Here is a 20,059-nt window from a genome sequence, read left to right on the forward strand (position 1 = left end):
TGAAATGGCGCATCCATTAGATGGCACTTAGCCTTGGCTCTTCCCACTTGCCCTGGTGCGGTGGCAAGTGGGGAAATTATTTTTGGGATGATGTCAGTTGTTTTATGTCAGCTGACATCAAGCCCAGGAGTTAGTAATGGAGAGGTGTCTATCAGACGCCCCCTTTACTAACCTGTGAAGACCCGGGGTCTTCTGTGGGCATAATGCTACTCAGACAACACAGGGTGAGGGTAAAACAGCATGGCAATACTTTATTGAACGACAAATCGGGCAATAAACACACAGAACAGTCCCGGAAAATGACCAAGATGGTATAACATTACACAGTCTCACCCTTCCGTCTCTGCCCACCTGAGATAGAACAGCTGCGACTTTGGAGACTTCCAGGGCCAACTACCTCAACCAGTGGCCCCACGCTTCTGGTGGGCCCCCACAGATAGAAGATAGCGGAAAATTTAGGAAGCTAGCAGTCCATCGAGGTACAAGGCCTGGAGACCCGAGTGTCCCAACCTGGCCTCTCTGAGAGTTTCCATGGGGCCAGATGACCGATGGGTCCCAATCTGACTTCTCCGAATGTCTCCGCGGGTTGCAGGCGACCGGTAGGTCCCTCCTGGCAACCCCAAAGAACATATACATGGTCTATCTGATGGTCAGTGGAGCATCTCGGTATCTTTCCAGTCAGAGCCATACCCTTAGACTAGAATCATGTAGAATACAAATCTGTGTCTCTTTGGATGCCATGCAATCCATTTACTTTCCTGAAGGATGTCTCTTATTACCCTTGTAAAGTCTTTCTCCAATCTGTGTTTCAAGTCTGACTGCTACAAAAAACGCATGTCCCTTCTGCTTCTCTGGGCTCAGCCCCCTGAATGGCAGAACTACCCTCACCATCCCCCTCCAAAGCTCAGTGTGTATTAGTGGAGGTATCTTTTTCAGGTCGACCACATCACCTGGGTCTACATGTGAGACTCCCTGTGGTGAATGCTCTGCCAGATCTTCTTTCAACACTTACACAATGGGCCTAGACTATTTTTGAACAATGGTTAGAGGCTCCTGAGATACTAATGAGATTAGTGCAATACTGGACACTTTACAAGTTCCATTAGTGTACATAAACTGATGAGCAAGCAGAACATTAATAAAACACAGCCAGCAATCTCTAATAAAACACAATAAGGTATTTCTCTTGGATTAACAAATCTAATCATCTGGCTAATTAAGCCACATGCAAGACACATGCAAGTCCTTTAATTGAAAAAAAAACACTCCCCCACAATAACCCTCTTTTATCCATTTATTAACCATAAAATAAATATAAAAAATCAAAGTCATCCTTACTTGTCCGCCGATAATCCATTCATGCTGATGTCTCACGATGATCCGGGTTGGTTTGGTGAGTGGTCACATCAGTGATGTAACCTTTCACCACGCCAGCCGGCTCACACTGAGCTTAGTGTGAGAGCATGGCTGCGTGTGACCAGTGGTGAATTCATTAACGGTACTGCCAGTCACACGCAGCCGCGTTCTCAGTGTGAGCTGGTTGGCGTGGTGAGAGTTCGCATCACTGACCTTTCACCAAATCATCCGGATCATCATGGGACACCAGCCCCCAGCTGTCTGCTTTCCCTCAGCTAGTTAGGAAAATTTAGAGGGACCTCACGCCATTTTTTTTTTAAATTATTTATTTCATATGCACTAGAAAAAGATTGTCTCCCTTATTACAACTATCATCAGCATCGTCTGGTCTCGCGGATCGCAGGGAGACCAGGTGACTATGATGACAGTTGTAGTTAGCGCTATACACAGACGGCGGTCGCTGACTACGACTGCCATCAGACTCACCTGGTCTCGCTGATCACAGGGAGACCAGGTGACAATAATGACAAAAGGATTCACCACCCGGCGCCTGGAACAGCGCTAATTGTACTGCTTTTCCCAGCCGCCGGTACGTGTCACACTGAGGCAGCACATGGATGACACAAGGTTGTTGCACACGGACACACGGGCACAGATAGCTCCGGTACTGGTTTTCCAGTACCAGAAATATCAGGACATATGAAGGGGGCCTTAATCAGGGGCCTACATATCAATCATGCAACCTGGGCAGTCATATAGGGGTCCAAGTGGTGAGGGGGCTACATCTACCTCCAAAGCAGGGAAATTGTGCATTATGAAGTGTCATGGTACATAGTTTTCCCTGTCCTGCATATCTGTATAAAATGTCATGATGTGATGTAAGTACCCATGGCCTTTCCCAGATCTTTGTTCCTCAACCATAATTTAACTTGGGCTTGTGTCAACACCGCTAGAGGACTCCCCACTGTTCTCTTAAGCAGGGGGAGAACTCACAGTACACATCTTTATAGACACATCGGAGCCATGCCATGGACTAAACCATCGACTAGGAGGGGGGAAACCTCTCCTCCCTTACCCTTGGGCTGTTCCCGGTAGTCCAAGACAATGGACTTATGCGTGACCAGTGCTGTGTTGGGAGATCTCTGGAGGAAGAAGAGTGGGGGCTCTTAGCTGCGGCAAGACCTCACGCTCGTTGGTGATTGTGGACTTATTATGGACTTTAGGAATAACATGGATTTTTGATTTGGTATGCTGCCCGCCTTAATAAACCCCGTTGGATCGTTCTTAGTCCGGTGGTCTCTTCTTGCTCTGCCGCATACCCCGTCACATGAAGAACTAAAGAACTCCAAAGGATATTGTTCTTGCACAGGGGTCTCTTCTGTCTGTGTCCACCAGTGATACACTAGCAGATATATCTATATCATATGCAGGCAAATATATGCAAATACTTCATGAAGATGCAGATATAAACAGACATACAAGCAAACAGATATACAGAATGATAAATGCACATCACTTACGGGCCAATATAACTTTTCCTATTGGCCCTCACCCCGTTCCTATTTCTTTCAGGATCCTTTGTCTCGTTCACGATGGGCTTTGAGTGGAGGATCTTGCTCCTCTTTTGATTCCTTTTCTTATGTTCCTTGGTGCAACTTCAACAAGACCAAAGTACATGAAGCGCCACAAACTGTGACCAAGTGGCGCCCTCTACTCTACTAGTTGCCATATCACCAAGGGGCCCTGGGTAATTGCCCATTGTTCTCCCCCTTATACCGTCCATGGGCATCTACCAATTAATTTTATTACATTTGTTATTTTTTTTATCAATTTGATACCTTAATTTTTTTTTAATTTCACATGATAACTTAAACTGGCTGATATCACACGAAACTTCTAATTCCAAATAAGTCTCATTTCTCTGATTTTTCTATATATTTTTTTTTTTCTTCAACGAGTTGATTTAATTTTTCAGATCTGTAGCCCGGCAGAGCAGATTGATGGACTGTTATAAACATAATTACACTATAAGCCAAGTGCTGATAGATTATCCATGCTGAAGAAAAAAAAGGATTGATACAAAATAGACTTTCTTCACACTCCCGGTATAAAATTCACTTTATTACAGATTCTCCGGGCATAAATCCAAAAATACGGTCGGTAATAAAAAGCTACTATATTTCACGTTAAAGTGGGAATGTGTTTTTTTTTAGGTCGATTTCATCGCAAATATCACAGCTCCGAATGTAAAGCAAAATGCAAACATGCAGCAGACAACCTGCAAACTGCTCAGCTGCGAAGAGAAAACCAGAAAAAAGGAGAAATATCCTATAAAGAAAAACATAAAAGACTCCGATATATAAAATGCACAAAAGAAATGACTTAGAAACATTGCATAATAACTGATACATTTAACAGACGCTATTTTTGTAGTTTTTATTTGTTAGAATTTAAAAAAAATGAAAAAAAAATGCAAAACTAAATATAAAAACATTTGTCTAAAGTTATTATAAACTTTGCTACTGTCACTTTAAATGACTTAAAGGTTTTTTCCATCTTGTTAAACTAGTTTGTGCTGCTAATGTAAAGCAGGTAACCGGATGCAAAGTGCAGATGGACATGAGGCGTAAACAGTCAATGAACCATCTATTTCCCCGGATATGGCTGGAGCTTGCAGTGGTTAGGAAACAGTTAAACAGTATGAAACCGAGTAATCACGAGTAAATTATACAATACGGAACATATAATAGATCTTAGAGTTCAATTTTAACGACAGAGAAGTCTCTTAGGGAATTTGCTTGTGTCCCCCTGACAGGAGTGATTCACCTGTTCCTGGGGGAGCTGCTACGTCGGCTCCTCCTGTAAGAATGGTCCTAGCAGGGGCCACCGGGTTTTCTCGCTAGACCGCAAGTCCTCCGGACAAAGTCTACCAAAGCACGTTGAGCCTCCTTCACTCCAACTGACCCCCCACCCTATCTGTTGTCCTAGTCCAGGCCGACACTTGTACCATACGTCAGTGCTGGAAGTGACGGCCTGGCTCCCTCGTGTCTTCCTTCCACCACCGCATCCTCTTCTGGACAGAGTCTCCTCGTGGATCTTCAGTGCTTGACCGACGGCGGGTGTCTACCAAGTCTGAGGAGAAGAGGATTGGACTCCGGCTCTAGACTGGCGTTGTCTGGGCTTTGGATCTTGACCGGCACAGGTCTGGGATTCGGGCCTTGACTGTCACAGTCTTTGCTTTGGGTCTTGATCGGCGTAGTCGGCGCTCTGGATCTGACCTGGTGCCGTCTGGATCCTTTCTGCAAGTGGCCAGCACCAGAGGTGTGTCTAGGTCTTCTAGCACCCGGGGCAAGAATTCAGTTTGGTGCCCCCCCCCTCCCCTCGCTCCTTCCCCAGCACATATGCCATTTGCATGCTAAGGCCACGGCCCCACTATCAGTATTTGGTCAGTATTTTTTCTCAGGAGTGGGAGCCAAAACCTGGAGTGGATGACAAATGCAGAATTGGTGACTTGTTTCTTTTAGACCTTTTCTCGGATTGTTCCTCACCCGGTTTTGGCTCCCACTCCAAAGAAAAAATACTGACCGAATACTGACCAAATACTGATAGTGGGGAGGTGGCCTTAGTCATATGCCGACGAGCTGCTCTTCCTAATTCTCTCTGTGAGAAGCAGGAAGAATAGCTCGTTGTCACGTGACCGTAAGTATGAAAATCGCATTTGAGTGAAGTGGCCATGTGATGACTAATGGAACCTGTAAGTGAAGCGCCCCCTGGGCCGTGGGGTACTCAGTAGCCGAGCCGGTCGGTGCTGGGGGATGTCACAGTGGCAGTGACCCAGTCCGTGACCCAGAGCGGTCAATAAAAGGGGAATTATAGTTTTTATAGTTTAATGTTCGTGACGCCACCTGTGGTATGCGGCTATATGGAGTCACCGCTGTGGTGCAGATCCCCTGGAGCTGATGGTGATGCAGCAGAGTTGGTTCAGCTCTCCACAGGTAGAGCTAATGACGTGCCCCCAGGGCAATGGGGTACTTGGCAGCCGGGCCTATTGATGCTGGGGGTGGGTATGTCACAGTGGCTGGCCCGGTCCGTGACCCGCTCTGCGGCACCAGTCAATTGTCCCAGCACAACAGCGGCAATCTGCTTACCAGTCATAGAATACATGTCCAGTACACCGCATATTTTTCTCTTGAACCCAGACATGGTGTCCGGTTTGCCATCATACTGGGGAAGCCATTTCGCTCCAGGGATATACGGCAGGGCCATGGGTATCAACAGAGTCACGACCCCTGCTGGTGGGGCAGCCGCTCCGGCCTGTGCAGCGCCGGGCGCAAGTTGGGCATCAGGAGCGTTAACCGGTGCTCCGGCGGCTTGCTGGTCGTCGGCCATGGTTGCACCCCCCTAGTAAACCGTAGCCTACCTTCTTTACTTGGATCGGGTAGGCTGCAGCTCCGCAGGCGACGGTCTCCTTCCAGGACATTGCGTCTCCCTCGCGGCTGATGTCAGAGCGTGCGCTTGACAACGGTCTCCTTCTAGGACCTGACGCTTCCTGGTTGGCGTCAAGGCACGAGGCGGGGCCTGGGCTTCGCGCGCTTCCAGCGGTTACGCCTCTCCGATTCCCGCGGTTACACCCCTCTTCTTCCCGCGCGGTGACAGGAAAATGGAGGACAATGGTGGGAAACTGCGGCAATTGGTGGGAAATCTTCACCACAGTAAGTGTTACAGTCTTTTACAGTTCGTGACACCAGAAGTTGTCGCGCCACCAGGGCAATGGGGTACTTGGCAGTATGTCACAGTGGCTGGCCCGGTCCTGGGCCCAGGGCAATCAACCAAAAAGGGGATTGTAACTTGGATGGAAAATAAAAATAAAGTAAATAGTTCGTGATGCCACCTGTGGTACCTGGTAAGGTTTACCAGCGCTGCTGCAGACCTCTGGGGGTGATGGGATGGCAGCTGAGGTGTTTCTTCTCCCCACAGGTGGAGCGGGCCCCCGGGGCAGTGTGGAGTTTGATGGTGGGTGGTGATGCTGGGACTTGTAGTGCAGGTGGAATGGCGTAGCAGGAGTAACTGACAGAGACAGGGGATTCGCTTCAATACCTTTACTGGTGCGGATGTCAGGTACGGTCCAGGGTACTCAGTAGGATGGGTGCACTTCAGGACTTCTCCCCAGTGAGCGGGTATAAGGCCTCCTGGTCCGTGTCTGCCTCTCTGTATACTCCTGGCCAGCCTGCAACTGGGCCTGGCTTATGTGTCGTGCTGTTCCTTCACCTGTGGCTCGGGAGTAGGACCTTGTGCTGGCAACCACTATCTCTGGTTTCCGGGGCCTTCGTGGTTCCTGGTCCTGTAATGGGTCTAGCTTCAGGTCAGCCAGGGACTTGTAGTCCTCCTGGAATGCCGGTGGTCCCTACTGGGTATAAAGGACCCTGTAGGTGCGGACCCGGTGTCCGGTTTGTATATCGGGGTGAGCCTTGTGATGCTCCTCTGCCCCCCTAAACTCCTCTCTCCTCTCCTCCTTGCTGTCGGCCGCACTCGGGGCCCTCAGAACTCAGCAGCAGACGCGCTGCGTCTTCGCTGCTCTCAGCGTCAGCACGAGGGCTCCCTCTGGTGGTATGAGGTGGAAGGTTGTAGGTGTTTGTTTGTAGTGAGGGCCTCTTGTGGAGAAGTCCATCCATGCACCCTTTTGGGTCCTGTGGTACCTGTGCACAGCAGGGTGCAACACTAAGCTCCAGGGCGGAGCAGTGATGATTAATGAGGTAGATGATGCTGTGCAGTGTAGTGCAGGTGATGGCGCAGATAATAATTCTAGGACACAGTGGGGTGCAGTCTTCAAGGTTTACTCACAGTTGTTGAACTCCAGGCTACCAGGACCAGGGTAACCTCCCACGCCGTCCTATGTTCACCAAGGGAGGGGTTCAGCAAACTGCCAAACTGTAATGGGACCCCATTCTGTGTGCCTTCCTGGGTCGTCTTCCTGCGCTGGCTCTCACCCTCCTGCCCTGTGCCTCGCAACTAGTGTCCCAAGCCGGTAACCTCAGATTTTGGCGGGCAACCTGCAGTCCCCTGAATCCTATGTGGCTACCTTTTTAGCGATGTAGTTGCGGTTGTGGGCAGCTGCACCCTGAAAGTGCAGTAGCCTCCAGTTTCTAGCTGAGCCTTGTAGTTCTCCACTAGTTAGGGGCCAGTACCCTCTACGGCCTGATCCCTCCACTTTCTGGTAGATTCGGGCTCCTACAGAGCTCCTGCTCCCACTCCTTCTCCTCTCAGACTGTCTGGTCTCACTAGATCACTAGACTGCTTCTAGATGGTTCCATGATTTCTTATATTCCTACTTAAGTGCTCCCCTAAACTACTTCCACCCACGCCCACTACATGGTTCCACCCTCCAGCTAAGGACCAAGGACTCTGCTCTCCCTTAGGAACAATCTCGCCCTTCCCTCTGAAGTGGAGTGTAATGGATGCAAGTGCGTGGGTCCCGGGCAGTACTCCATCCTTATCTGAGAGTGGGATACCACACCTCTGGGTGAGATGCAGTACCTCTGTGGCGACTGAACCCGCAGGGGCGCCACTTAAGCAGAGCTGAATCCCGACAGTGAGAATAATACACGCTGTTAGGATTGGCTGTAGGGCTTTATTTTATAATTAAAGGGCTTGCCCAGATTTGAGATGAAAGTCTGCAGTCACTGTGTGTGACTACAGGCTTCTGAATTCTTACAGTGCATGTACTGCACACTTTTAGGATTCTCCCTTGCCGTGGCAAGAGTGAATGGTCATGTGACCACAAGTATGAGATTTGCATTGTTACATGTAAGCCGCTAGGTTCAGATAGGGGCGAGACGGATTTCATGAATTCTTTGGAATCCTGTGGGAACCGTTACTCAGGGCGACTATAGACCATGTGCTGCAGCTTCTCTCAGGCACACAATAGATTCGATTGCTGACCAGACACATCTGACAAGAGTCTTTTTCAAAAGTTTAACAGTGGAATTTAATCTGAAGCACGGCCAGTGCAATTCAGGGATATTACAGCACAATCTTCATTACAGTACAGTCTGGGTTTCTTGAGCAACCGACTCCAGTAACAATACAGTAGTTTCTTCACAAGGCGCAGTATTACAGTCTACAGTGAACTATGCTATCGTCACTGCTTTCAATTTGGGAGTTCTGCTGCTTCGAGAAAGATCCATTTTCTGCTAAAACTTGGGGTCACTTGGCTGTGCGATGGGCTGGTGCTTTATAATGATTGTCAGTAGTAGAGATAAGCGAAAATATTCAGGTGGAACTGAATTCTGCCCAAATCATACATTCACCAAAATTTTGACCCTAGAGCATGATAAGTGACATTACAGGTGCTGGGGATGGATGAGGATGGGTTACAATAAAAGTTTCTCATTACTTTAACCTTTTCCCAGCAAAATGGATTTTCTCCAAATTTATTTGACGCAAAGTCTTCCATCACCCCACCCTATTGAGCGTGTATCTGGCTAAATCAAACTTCGTGTGATTCGCTCAACTCTGCTCCTTTACAAGAAAATGTATTAAAAGATATTACAAAATCAACATATCTGCAGATATTACAGAAGTAACTTATGTGTCGAGTAGGGTTGAGCGAGTATGTTCTGTTCCGAGTATGCTCGGGCCGAGCTCCGAGTATTTACAGCTGCTCGGTGATATGGATGAATCGCTCCCGTGTGCATGATTTGCAACTGTTTGACAGTTTTATTACATGTGATGAATGCTTGTTTCTTTTGCATTCCTCACATGTATTAAAGCTGTCAAATCATGCACACAGGAGTGATTCAAACACATCACCGAGTACGCTGAAGATACTCGGTACTCGCCCGAGCATACTCGCCGAAAGGGTTAACCGAACATACTCGCTCATCACTAATGCTGCCCCGATCGTGCGAGCTCCGCTGTGGTCTGAGACTACTAGGAAAATATCTGCACAATGTATCAAGGTCTCATTCTCAGTTTTATCTTTGCACATTCGTTTCCATGTCACCGGGACTTTTATTTTGAGAGGTAAATATATTTTTATTGCAGTGATGTAGAACGGAAATGTTTTTGGTCTTTTTATTGTTTTTTTATACAGCGCTGCACATTCCTCATATCGGGACAGGATGTGCCAAATACACCAAGGCAGGGAGAGAGCCGAAAACATGTGGCCCTGGATGGTTTTGGCTTTACTTTCCTATTGTATATGGACGCTGCAGCCCTGACGCAGGTTCCCAAAAATGCGACAACACCAAGTTCCAATGGTTACGCATTTGTTCAACCCATCCGCTCTCTAGTAACTCAGGATATTTGATAATGCTCTCATGATATGTTCAGACCTGGCCAAACTTGTGTGCCGTCAGCACTCCAAACTCATGCACCCTAAAAATAACTACAGTAACTTCAATAGTGATGAGCGAATCTGCCAAAATTCAAATTTGACAATTTACCCAAATTTTGTGGGAAAATTAAATTTTCATCAAATTTTATTCAGTGGTTATGAATCGTGTCTTATTGTGGAATTTATTAAAAGCATAAGAGATGTAGGGTGAAAAAAAATACTCACCTTGTTCGCGTAGCTCCGTGTTTGGTCATTTGGGTCTGGTCATCATTTAGAGTCCGCAGGTCTTCTTCTCACCATAGGACCCATCATGATGTCATGGCCTGGCGCATGTCATGATGCCTAGTCAGTTTGTACAACACTTGACGCCAGAAGCACTGAAGACCTGATGTGAAGACCGGTGGTCCACTTTTGCCCCTTTCTGGACTTTATGAATCCAGCAATTGGAGTAAAGCCACCATTTTGTTTTACTTGAGGGCTGATTCTCCAAAAATTCAGATTTTTGCAAAGCAGGTGAAAATTTTGCTTTTTTGCAAAATTCCAGGTTTATTCGATTCACCTCAAAATGATTTGCTCGTCTTCACGCAGCAACATTTATTTCCAAAACTGGACATGTCTGGTTCTTACTACCTTGTCAGATATTACGGCATCGACACATACCTGACCATACACAGGATCTAATCTGAAAGGTAGGACGGGATCTCTTCATCTCTGCTGCTCTCCAGACTCGTGACCTTCGGTTGACGAAGTATCTGATCTGATGACACGTCGTATCCAGTCCGGGCTTCGTCGCTGAACATTTAGAATGAATACGTGCCTATATCTTATACTTGCAGATCCAGACCTCTGTCCTCTTCTCTCTCTCTGCGTCTGCTGTGATTGAAGCTCTGCCCATCGTGACCCAGATAATGTGCTTCAAAAATTCACTATCAATCACCAAATTGGTCAGATCGCTCCAACATTTCATTGTGGCGTTTCCTTGCTGTAATGTCACACGAGATTTGTATCATTGCGCTATCACAGACACGATGTGATCTGACAATGTCTCTGCCCTCACCGAGTAATACTTCTCAGCAGATTGATGGTGAACGACATACATTCCTCCTGACTTACCACCAAATGCAACAAAAAAATTTAATATGCAGTTTAACCTCCTCTATAAGGAATAAAATTATCTGATATCAGCCAAGCCAGAGTCCTATTTATAGGCAGCTGTGTTTTTTCCTTTCATCACTAGGGAGGAGGATCTTGATTGACTGGATGACGTAGCTCTTGTGGTAGGTTCTTAAGAAGTCCATGTGTTGAGGAGAGCCATAGGCTCAAATACTTAATTAACCTCAAGACATAGGAGATTGAGAGAAAAGACCCACAAAGTGTATTATTTCACCTTACATAAGGTTGTTTAGATCAAAAGATGGCTGCCATTTCCTGTTTCATCACACCATGCTCTGTTCTGGGAGAAAGCAGCATTCTATAGAAGGACTAACCAACCCACCTTGATGACATCATGAACTACGCCCCTTAATGACCTCATGGACCAACCGACCTTGATGACCTCATGGATCATGCTCCCTGATGACCTCATGGACCACGCCCCCTGATGACCTCATGGACCACGCCCCCTGATGATCTCATGGATCATGCCCCCTGATGACCTCATGGATCTGCCCATGGACTAACCAATGAATACATCTGGTTACTCACATTCTAGGGTTAATCGAGCCCCTATTTACAGTCCATATAGGTCTATGTTCGGGTTGAATAAAGACACTTGGAGCTGTGCCATAGCTGATCAAGGAGAGCTTACATCCGACTGTGTGTGTCTGATGTTATTCTTTCTTGCATGCACTTGATCATATCCCTTAGGCCAGGAGCAGGCAACTAGTGAACACACCAAAGTGTTCACCCTAACACATGTAGTGTATATAGATAGATAGACAATGCTTAATGGGAATAAGGTCAATGGTGAAGAGTAAGAAGCTTGAAACAGCTCTCTACAGATGGGAGTCTGTTTGGCTAATATGAGAAAGTTGTGTTTTGTTCCCTACGGAGCTTTAAAGGGGTTTCCCATAAACAAAGTGTAGCGTCGGCGTCCCTGCCTCCTGCTAGGCAGAGACGCCGTTCCTCTCACCTCCCTGCTCCGTCCTCGGTGCCCTCTTCCCGCGCTAATGGCAGCGCTCGCCGCTTCCCGGGCACTGTGCTTAGGGCGCGTGCACTCCCTCTCTCTTAAAGGGGCCGCGCGCGCCGTCCTGAGGAGTCCCCGGCCAATTGCCGGTGGAGCTCCCATATATAATGCACCTCCTCCAAAATGGAGGTGCCCGAGCAAAGTTGTTGCAAAGCCTTTCACCTCTGCTTCAGCCCTCAGGTCCCGTTGCCAGTCTGCTGTCCAGCTCTGTCTACCTGCTTGCATTCCTGCGGTCCGACAGTCTGTCTACCTGCGTCCGCCAGTCTGTCTATGGACTAGTCCGCCGGCGGATCAGGAAGCACCTGCCTGATACCTGCCTGATACCTGCATGATACCTGCCTGATACCTGCCTGATACCTTCCTGAGACCACCTGCCAGCCAGCCAAGAGACTCTTACCCGCTCACCTGGGAGCGCTCACCTGCTACCCGCCTGCTAGCCTACCTGGAGGCTCTGCCGTCACTTGCCGTGACCACCTGCCTGTCTAGAGACTCTTACCCTGCTGTCACTTGCCGTGACCACCCGCCTGTCAAGAGACTGTTCCCGTGACTTGCCGTGACCTCCTGCCCTTCTGCCCAGAGACGTTTCCCGTCACTTGCTGTGACCTCCTGCCCTTCTGCCCAGAGACTGTTCCTGTCACTTGCCGTGACTACCTGCCCGCCTTCCCTGGGAGCCACCCGCTTCCTTACAAGGACTGCCCCTTTGTATAGTAGCTCAGAGGTTCCACCTCCCAGACCCGTTACACAAAGTACATTTTAGCCAATAGTTCTTGGAATAAAAAGGAGTTTAGCAATTGGATTAGTTAGAAAAAAATGTTCCTGTGCTGAGATAATCTTATAAATGTGCCCCTGCTGTGTGCTGTGTAATGGCTGTGTCTGACCGTGTACGTAACACAATCTGATCATACCACATGTCCTGGGCATGGAAGGAAGCAAAATAAAGTATACATAAATTACAGCAGGGGATCACAGATGATTCTTTCTGTTAGTTAAAACATTTCCCTACCTGTTGTATCACAGGAGTGAGTGATTCTGCTGCATCTCTAGCCCTCTGAACTCATCATAAATCAAGTCAGTTAAGTAGGAGCTATGGCTGCCGATGAGCTTATATGATATTGACTTAATTAACGATGAGCCCAGAGGGCTGGAGATGCAGCAGAAACACTCACTCCTGTGATAAAACAGGCAGTGAAATGTTTTAACACAAAGAAAAAATCAGCTGTAAACCCGTGCTGTCCTGTCTAAGAAAAAAGTTTTTCCAAGCTCACAAACGTGAAAGGAGCCCTCCGGCAGTGCAAGGATTCAGCTGTGTTGGCAGCAGGATGACGCAATAGAGGTGAGTATCCAGCAAGAGGTTCAGGAGAGCATGATTAAAAACCAAAATTTTTTATTAGGAATTCATTAAAAGGCAAAAAAGAAAACATTTCTGGGGGGACTGTACCCTGTTACTCCAGTAGATCTGACACATTTCGAACTAAGTAGTTCCCCTGCCCAGGAGATGTGGTATGATCAGATCATCCTCCTGCACTGTCAAACACAGCCATTACACAGTACATAGCAGGGGCACGTTTATAAGATTATCACAGCACGCGAACATTTATTTTTAACACATTGCAAGACTGCAACACATCAGCAGGACACCTATTTCAGTGTCTTTTATTTATTTATGTTTCTCCTGATGAACCTATAACGATACGGGGAAACGCGTCGAGAGGAATATGGAACCCTTAACCCTTTGGGGAGGCAGGATCCCTGCATTATTAAGATGAGTAACTTGTTGCACACTTTTCTAATTCTCTGTTATGGATTTGAAGTGTATTGCTAATTATGTATAATTATTTGAATCCATTATACATCTTATTTGCCATGGCACTGCGCCCTAGGTTGGGGCAATACATGTTATATTTGAATTTAGGGGATGCTATATATCCCCGAAATACACTGTTTTAAGGGAATTTCTGATCAATAAGGGGCTTTATACCTGTACTAGCTATTGAACCCGTTCTACGCCCGGGTGGCGAGCATTTTTATTGGTATATGGTCTCCCATGCTGGTATGTGCTGCCCCCCTCCTTGCATTTGTGCTGCCCCCATCCTGTCCCCACCATCCAATCCTGGTATGCGTGGTACCCCTCACCCCCAATCCTGGTATGCGTGGCACCCCTCACCCACAATCCTGGTATGCGTGGCACCCCTCACCCCCAATCCTGGTATGCGTGGCACCCCTCACCCCCAATCCTGGTATACGTGGCACCCCTCATCCCTATCCTGGTGTGTATGGTATCCCTCATCCTGGTATGCATGGCACCCTATCCCTCACTCCCAATCCCGGTATGCGTGGCACCCCTCACCCCCAATCCCGGTATGCATGACACCCCTCACCCCCAATCCCGGTATGCGTGGCACCCCTCATCCTTATCCTGGTGTGTATGGTATCCCTCATCCTGGTATGCATGGTACCCCATCCCTCATCCCTATCCTGGTGTGTATGGTATTCCTCATCCTGGTATGCATGGGACCCCATCCCTCATTCCCAGTCCCGGTATGCGTGGCACCCCTCATCCCCAATTCCGGTATGCATGGCACTCCTCATCCCCAATACCAGTATGCCTGGCACCCCTCATCCCCAATCCCAGTATGCCTGGCACCCCTCATCCCCAATCCCGGTATGCGTGGCACCCCTCAGCCCCAATCCCGGTATGCGTGGCACCCCTCAGCCCCAATCCCGGTAAGCGTGGCACTCCTCACCCCCAATCGCAGTATGCATGGCACTCCTCACCCCCAATCCCAGTATGCGTGGCACCCCTCACCCCTCACCTGATATGCGTGGCAACCCTCATCCCTATCCTGGTATGTATGGCACCCCTCATCACTATCCTGGTGTGTATGGGATCCCTCATCCTGGTATGCATGGTACCCCATCCCTCATCCCGGTATGCATGGCACTCCATCCCTCATCCCCAATCCTGGCATGCGTGGCACCCCTCATCCCCAATCCCGGCATGCGTGGCACCCCTTATCCCCAATCCCGACATGCGTGGCACCCCTCATCCCCAATCCCGGCATGCGTGGCACCCCTCATCCCCAATCCCGGCATGCGTGGCACCCCTCATCCCCAATCCCGGCATGTGTGGCACCCCTCATCCCCAATCCCGGCATGCGTGGCACCCCTCATGCCCAATCCCAGCATGCGTGGCACTCCTCATCCCCAATCCTTGTATGTGTGGCACCCCTCATCCCCAATCCCGGTATGCGTGGCACCCCTCACTCCCAATCCCGGTATGCGTGGCACCCCTCATCCCCAATCCCGGTATGCGTGGCACCCCTCACCCCCAATCCCGGTATGCGTGGCACCCCTCACCCCCAATCCCAGTATGCGTGGCACCCCTCACCCTCAATCCTGGTATGTGTGGTACCCCTCACTCCCAATCCGGCAGGTATGGTCCAGGGTACTTGTTAGGAAGGGTGCACTTCAGGACTTCTCCCCAGTGAGCGGGTATAAGGCCTCCTGATCCGCGTCTCCCTCTCTCTAAGCTTCTAGCCAGCCTTAAACTTGGCCTAGCTTCTGTGTTGTGTTGCTCTCTCACCTGACCGCTTGGTAGTAGGACCTTTCTTTGGCAACCACTATTCCTGGATGCCGGGGCCTTCGTGGTTCCTAGTCCGGTTATTGCTGGTAGCTTCAGGATGACCAGGGGTCTGGAAGCCTCCTGGTATGCCGGTTGTCCCTACTGGGTATAGAGGACCCTATAGGTGCGGATCCGGTGTCCAATTTGTGTCTTGGGGTGAGCCTATGATGCTCCTCTGCCCCCTACACTCCTCTCTCCTCTCCTTACTGCCTCCGGCCACACTCGGTGCCCTCAATACAGCAGCAGACGTGCTGCCTCTTCACTTCTCTCAGTGGCAGCACACTCTCTGAACTCTAACTAACTTCTAACTCACTGCCTGGCTCCACCCTCCATATATATATCCCTATCAGGGCTCCCTCTGGTGGTATGAGGTGGAAGGGTGGAGGTGTTTGTTTGTAGTGAGGGCCTCTTGTGGAGAAGTCCATCCATGCACCCTTTAGGGTCCTGTGGTACCTGTGAACAGCAGGGTGCCACACCAGACACATGGTTGAAGAGGTAGCACTCCGGCTTCATGTATTGGCTCCTTAGCTGTGCAGTGTTTTTGAAGCCCAGTATGAAATGACAACTGGTAGATGCCATTAGATAAAAATACATGTATCTGTAATAAATGTGTTCCCCTTTAATATTCTGTTTCAAATTCGACAGGCAGAATTGTATTGGTCCGAATCAATTAGGAAGAATCAAAACTTTCCAGGAGGGGAAGATAGGGGGTTAAAATATAAAAAAAAGCTTTATACTCACCTTTCCTCACCAGTTCTTATACCGCCACCACCTCCGGCACAGCTCCGCTGTCTTATGTTCTTGCATTGCTTCATTTCTGCGCTGTGGCGGAAGAACAGAAGACCGGTGAGCTGCAGCGGTGGCAGAGGTGATGAAGCTGGTAATAACAGGGGAGCAAAGGTGAGTATAATAATTTTAACCCTTTCCTAACCCTCAGAAGAATCATTTGATTTGTGCAAATTGAATCTTTCTTCTCTAGTTGAGCCCTTCTGTCATAAGACATCAGACGTGCGATCAGGGAGCATCAGGTGGAACAGAACCAGAGCATGGAAGAAGCTTACATTAAGTGGACAACTGTGGGGCTGAAGCTTATGGGAAGATGTGACTTATGGTGGCTTTGTGTCTGACACTGATATGAGGGCACTGTGGTTGGTGTGGGGCTGAAGCTTATGGGAAGATGTGACTTATGGTGGCTTTGTGTCTGACACTGACATGAGGGCAGTGTGGTTGGTGTGGGGCTGAAGCTTATGGGAAGATGTGACTTATGGTGGCTTTGTGTTTGACACTGACATGAGGGCAGTGTGGTTGGTGTGGGGCTGAAGCTTATGGGAAGGTGTGACTTATGGTGGCTTTGTGTTTGACACTGACATGAGGGCACTGTGGTTGGTGTGGGGCTGAAGCTTATGGGAAGGTGTGACTTATGGTGGCTTTGTGTCTGACACTGACATGAGGGCACTGTGGTTGGTGTGGGACTGAAGCTTATGGGAAGATGTGACTTATGGTGGCTTTGTGTCTGACACTGATATGAGGGCACTGTGGTTGGTGTGGGGCTGAAGCTTATAGGAAGGTGTGACTTATGGTGGCTTTGTGTCTGACACTGATATGAGGGCAGTGTGGTTGGTGTGGGGCTGAAGCTTATGGGAAGATGTGACTTATGGTGGCTTTGTGTCTGACACTGACATGAGGGCTCTGTGGTTGGTGTGGGGCTTAAGCTTATGGGAAGATGTGACTTATGGTGGCTTTGTGTCTGACACTGACATGAGGGCACTGTGGTTGGTGTGGGGCTGAAGCTTATGGGAAGATGTGACTTATGGTGGCTTTGTGTCTGACACTGACATGAGGGCAGTGTGGTTGGTGTGGGGCTGAAGCTTATGGGAAGGTGTGACTTATTGTGACTTTGTGTTTGACACTGACATGAGGGCACTGTGGTTGGTGTGGGGCTGAAGCTTATGGGAAGGTGTGACTTATGGTGGCTTTGTGTCTGACACTGACATGAGGGCACTGTGTTTGGTGTGGGACTGAAGCTTATGGGAAGATGTGACTTATGGTGGCTTTGTGTCTGACACTGATATGAGGGCACTGTGGTTGGTGTGGGGCTGAAGCTTATAGGAAGATGTGACTTATGGTGGCTTTGTGACTGACACTGACATGAGGGCACTGTGGTTGGTGTGGGGCTGAAGCTTATGGGAAGGTGTGACTTATGGTGGCTTTGTGTCTGACACTGACATGAGGGCACTGTGGTTGGTGTGTGGCTGAAGCTTATGGGAAGGTGTGACTTATGGTGGCTTTGTGTCTGACACTGACATGAGGGCACTGTGGTTGGTGTGGGGCTGAAGCTTATGGGAAGGTGTGACTTATGGTGGCTTTGTGTCTGACACTGACATGAGGGCACTGTGGTTGGTGTGGGGCTGAAGCTTATGGGAAGATGTGACTTATGGTGGCTTTGTGTCTGACACTGACATGAGGGCACCGTGGTTGGTGTGGATGGCCGTAATGCTGCTCTTATGGAATAGGTTTGGCCGTTGTTCGAGAACTTCTGGGACAGTAAAGAATTGGTGTCCATGGTGGAGGGAGTTCATGACTTATTTTGACGTGGGGTATATACACCTTCATAGGGTTGAAGACCTGAGATACAAGAGGGCATGCTGACATTATTCCCTTCCATGAACGGATCTGAGGTCATCATCTCTTTCTAAGTCTTTGCTCCTGGTTACTATGCAGAGGTTTCCACCTCTATCAATCTCGTTGTGAAGCATAACCCGCACATTAAATCTCTCGGAGACCTTCGTTCTGTCATGTTGCCCTTACGTTAAAATCCCCATTCTCAGAAAATAATAGTCTAATCATGGCCCTATAAATGCTCTTTTTAATAGGATTTTTTTTCTTACCAGCAATTGATATGATGAATAAACCGCGGAGATTGACGACAAGACACATTCATCTAAAGACGGTTAATAACACCTTTATTTTCCAAGTTCCCTTTGAACTGACAACATCGGATCCGCTCATTGCAACACAAAAGAAAGGGCCTCGTATTGTAGTGTAGAGATAAAGGGATTCGAGGAGGAAGAGGCAGAGAAAACCGGGGGCCTAGACTGAGTCATTCCGTCAGGAATTTAGAGAATTGTCTATATTTCCAATGCCAAGGAGACATGCAATGACAAGTGGATACTAAAATCCTCCCAATGTCATGTTATCCTTGCATCCACATGTGCATTGAACTGGGTTTGGGAAATCTTGACCAACGTAATGGACTTATGTGATGCCAAGTGAGAGGTGTTTTTTTTGTTAATTATTCTAATTTACTGAGATAATGACTTTTGTGTTTTCATTGGCTGTAAGCCATAATCATCAACATTAGCAGAAATAAACACGTGAAATAGATCCCTCTGTGTGTAATGACTGTATATAATAGATCCCTCTGTGTGTAATGACCCTATATAATATAGGAGTTTCACTTTTTGGATTGAAGAACTGAAATAAATTAACTTTTTGATGATATTCTAATTTAGTGAGATGCACCTGTAGATTATGTACATGCCAGTCTCAGTTCTCTGAAGAGAGTATATCCAATTGAGAGTAATATGTGATGGGACAAAGCTAACTCAGAAAGTGTCAGGCCGGTGACTCGCACGGGCGCTATGCGCTGCCCTACTCACTGCGGCCACCGTTCTGCTCTACTCAGTCTAGGGCTGTCTCGCTGAACTACCTCTTGTAGCATTTCCAACACTGCTGCATATATCTGCTGCTGGTAAGTCTCTACCTGGCTATACGGAAGTCCGGCCACTTCCTGCAGGCATTTAACCCCATCGTGTCCTGCAGAGGTAGATTCTCGGGCCTATCCCCAACCAGAAGGTATATCAGGCAGCTCCTACTCCACTCCACACCTGATGTAAGGTTCTAGTTCAGTCTCTGTCTAGATTCCTGTAGGGTCCTCTCTTGCATTGTGTCTCTTGTTTTTTGACCTGGATAGCCTACGGGTTTATCCTGATCTCTCTGCTCCTGACCTCACTATGTACATTGAACCTATGCTGCCTGCCCTGACCCTGAATTGTCTGACCACATCTTTGCCTTTGCCCACCTATACCTTGTACCCGTATCTCTGACCCTCCGGTAAGCTGCTGCAGACTTGGGGACTGCCCTGGAGTGGTACCTGGTGACTACTGGCGACAAAACCTATTCTCACCACTAGGGGCTCTAGTGAACACCCGTTAGTCACTTAGTCACGTCCCTCCAGGTTAAGACCAGCCCGTGGCGCAGTGGGTCCACACCTGCAGAGAGCATATGGCTGTTTGAGTCGGCTTTGAAAGGCCTCGAATGATGGTATCACCTGGTTACTTGGAAAAGGTGTCAAGAACTGCAGCAAAGGGAGGCATCCATAAGGGATTCACTGCTATGCGTAGCACAAACGATCGGATGATCGCAGCTTCAAGTCCCCCAAGAGGACTAACAAATACAAACAGGTAGATTTTTTTTTTAAATATATATATATATATATATATATATATATATATATATATGTATATATATATAAAAGGTCAAATATTATGGCACATGAATT

The sequence above is a fragment of the Phyllobates terribilis genome, unplaced genomic scaffold (genome assembly GCF_046119375.1).
Source record: "Phyllobates terribilis strain yellow unplaced genomic scaffold, ASM4611937v1 Scaffold_3__8_contigs__length_932513732, whole genome shotgun sequence".
NCBI classification, from domain to species: Eukaryota; Metazoa; Chordata; class Amphibia; order Anura; family Dendrobatidae; genus Phyllobates; species Phyllobates terribilis.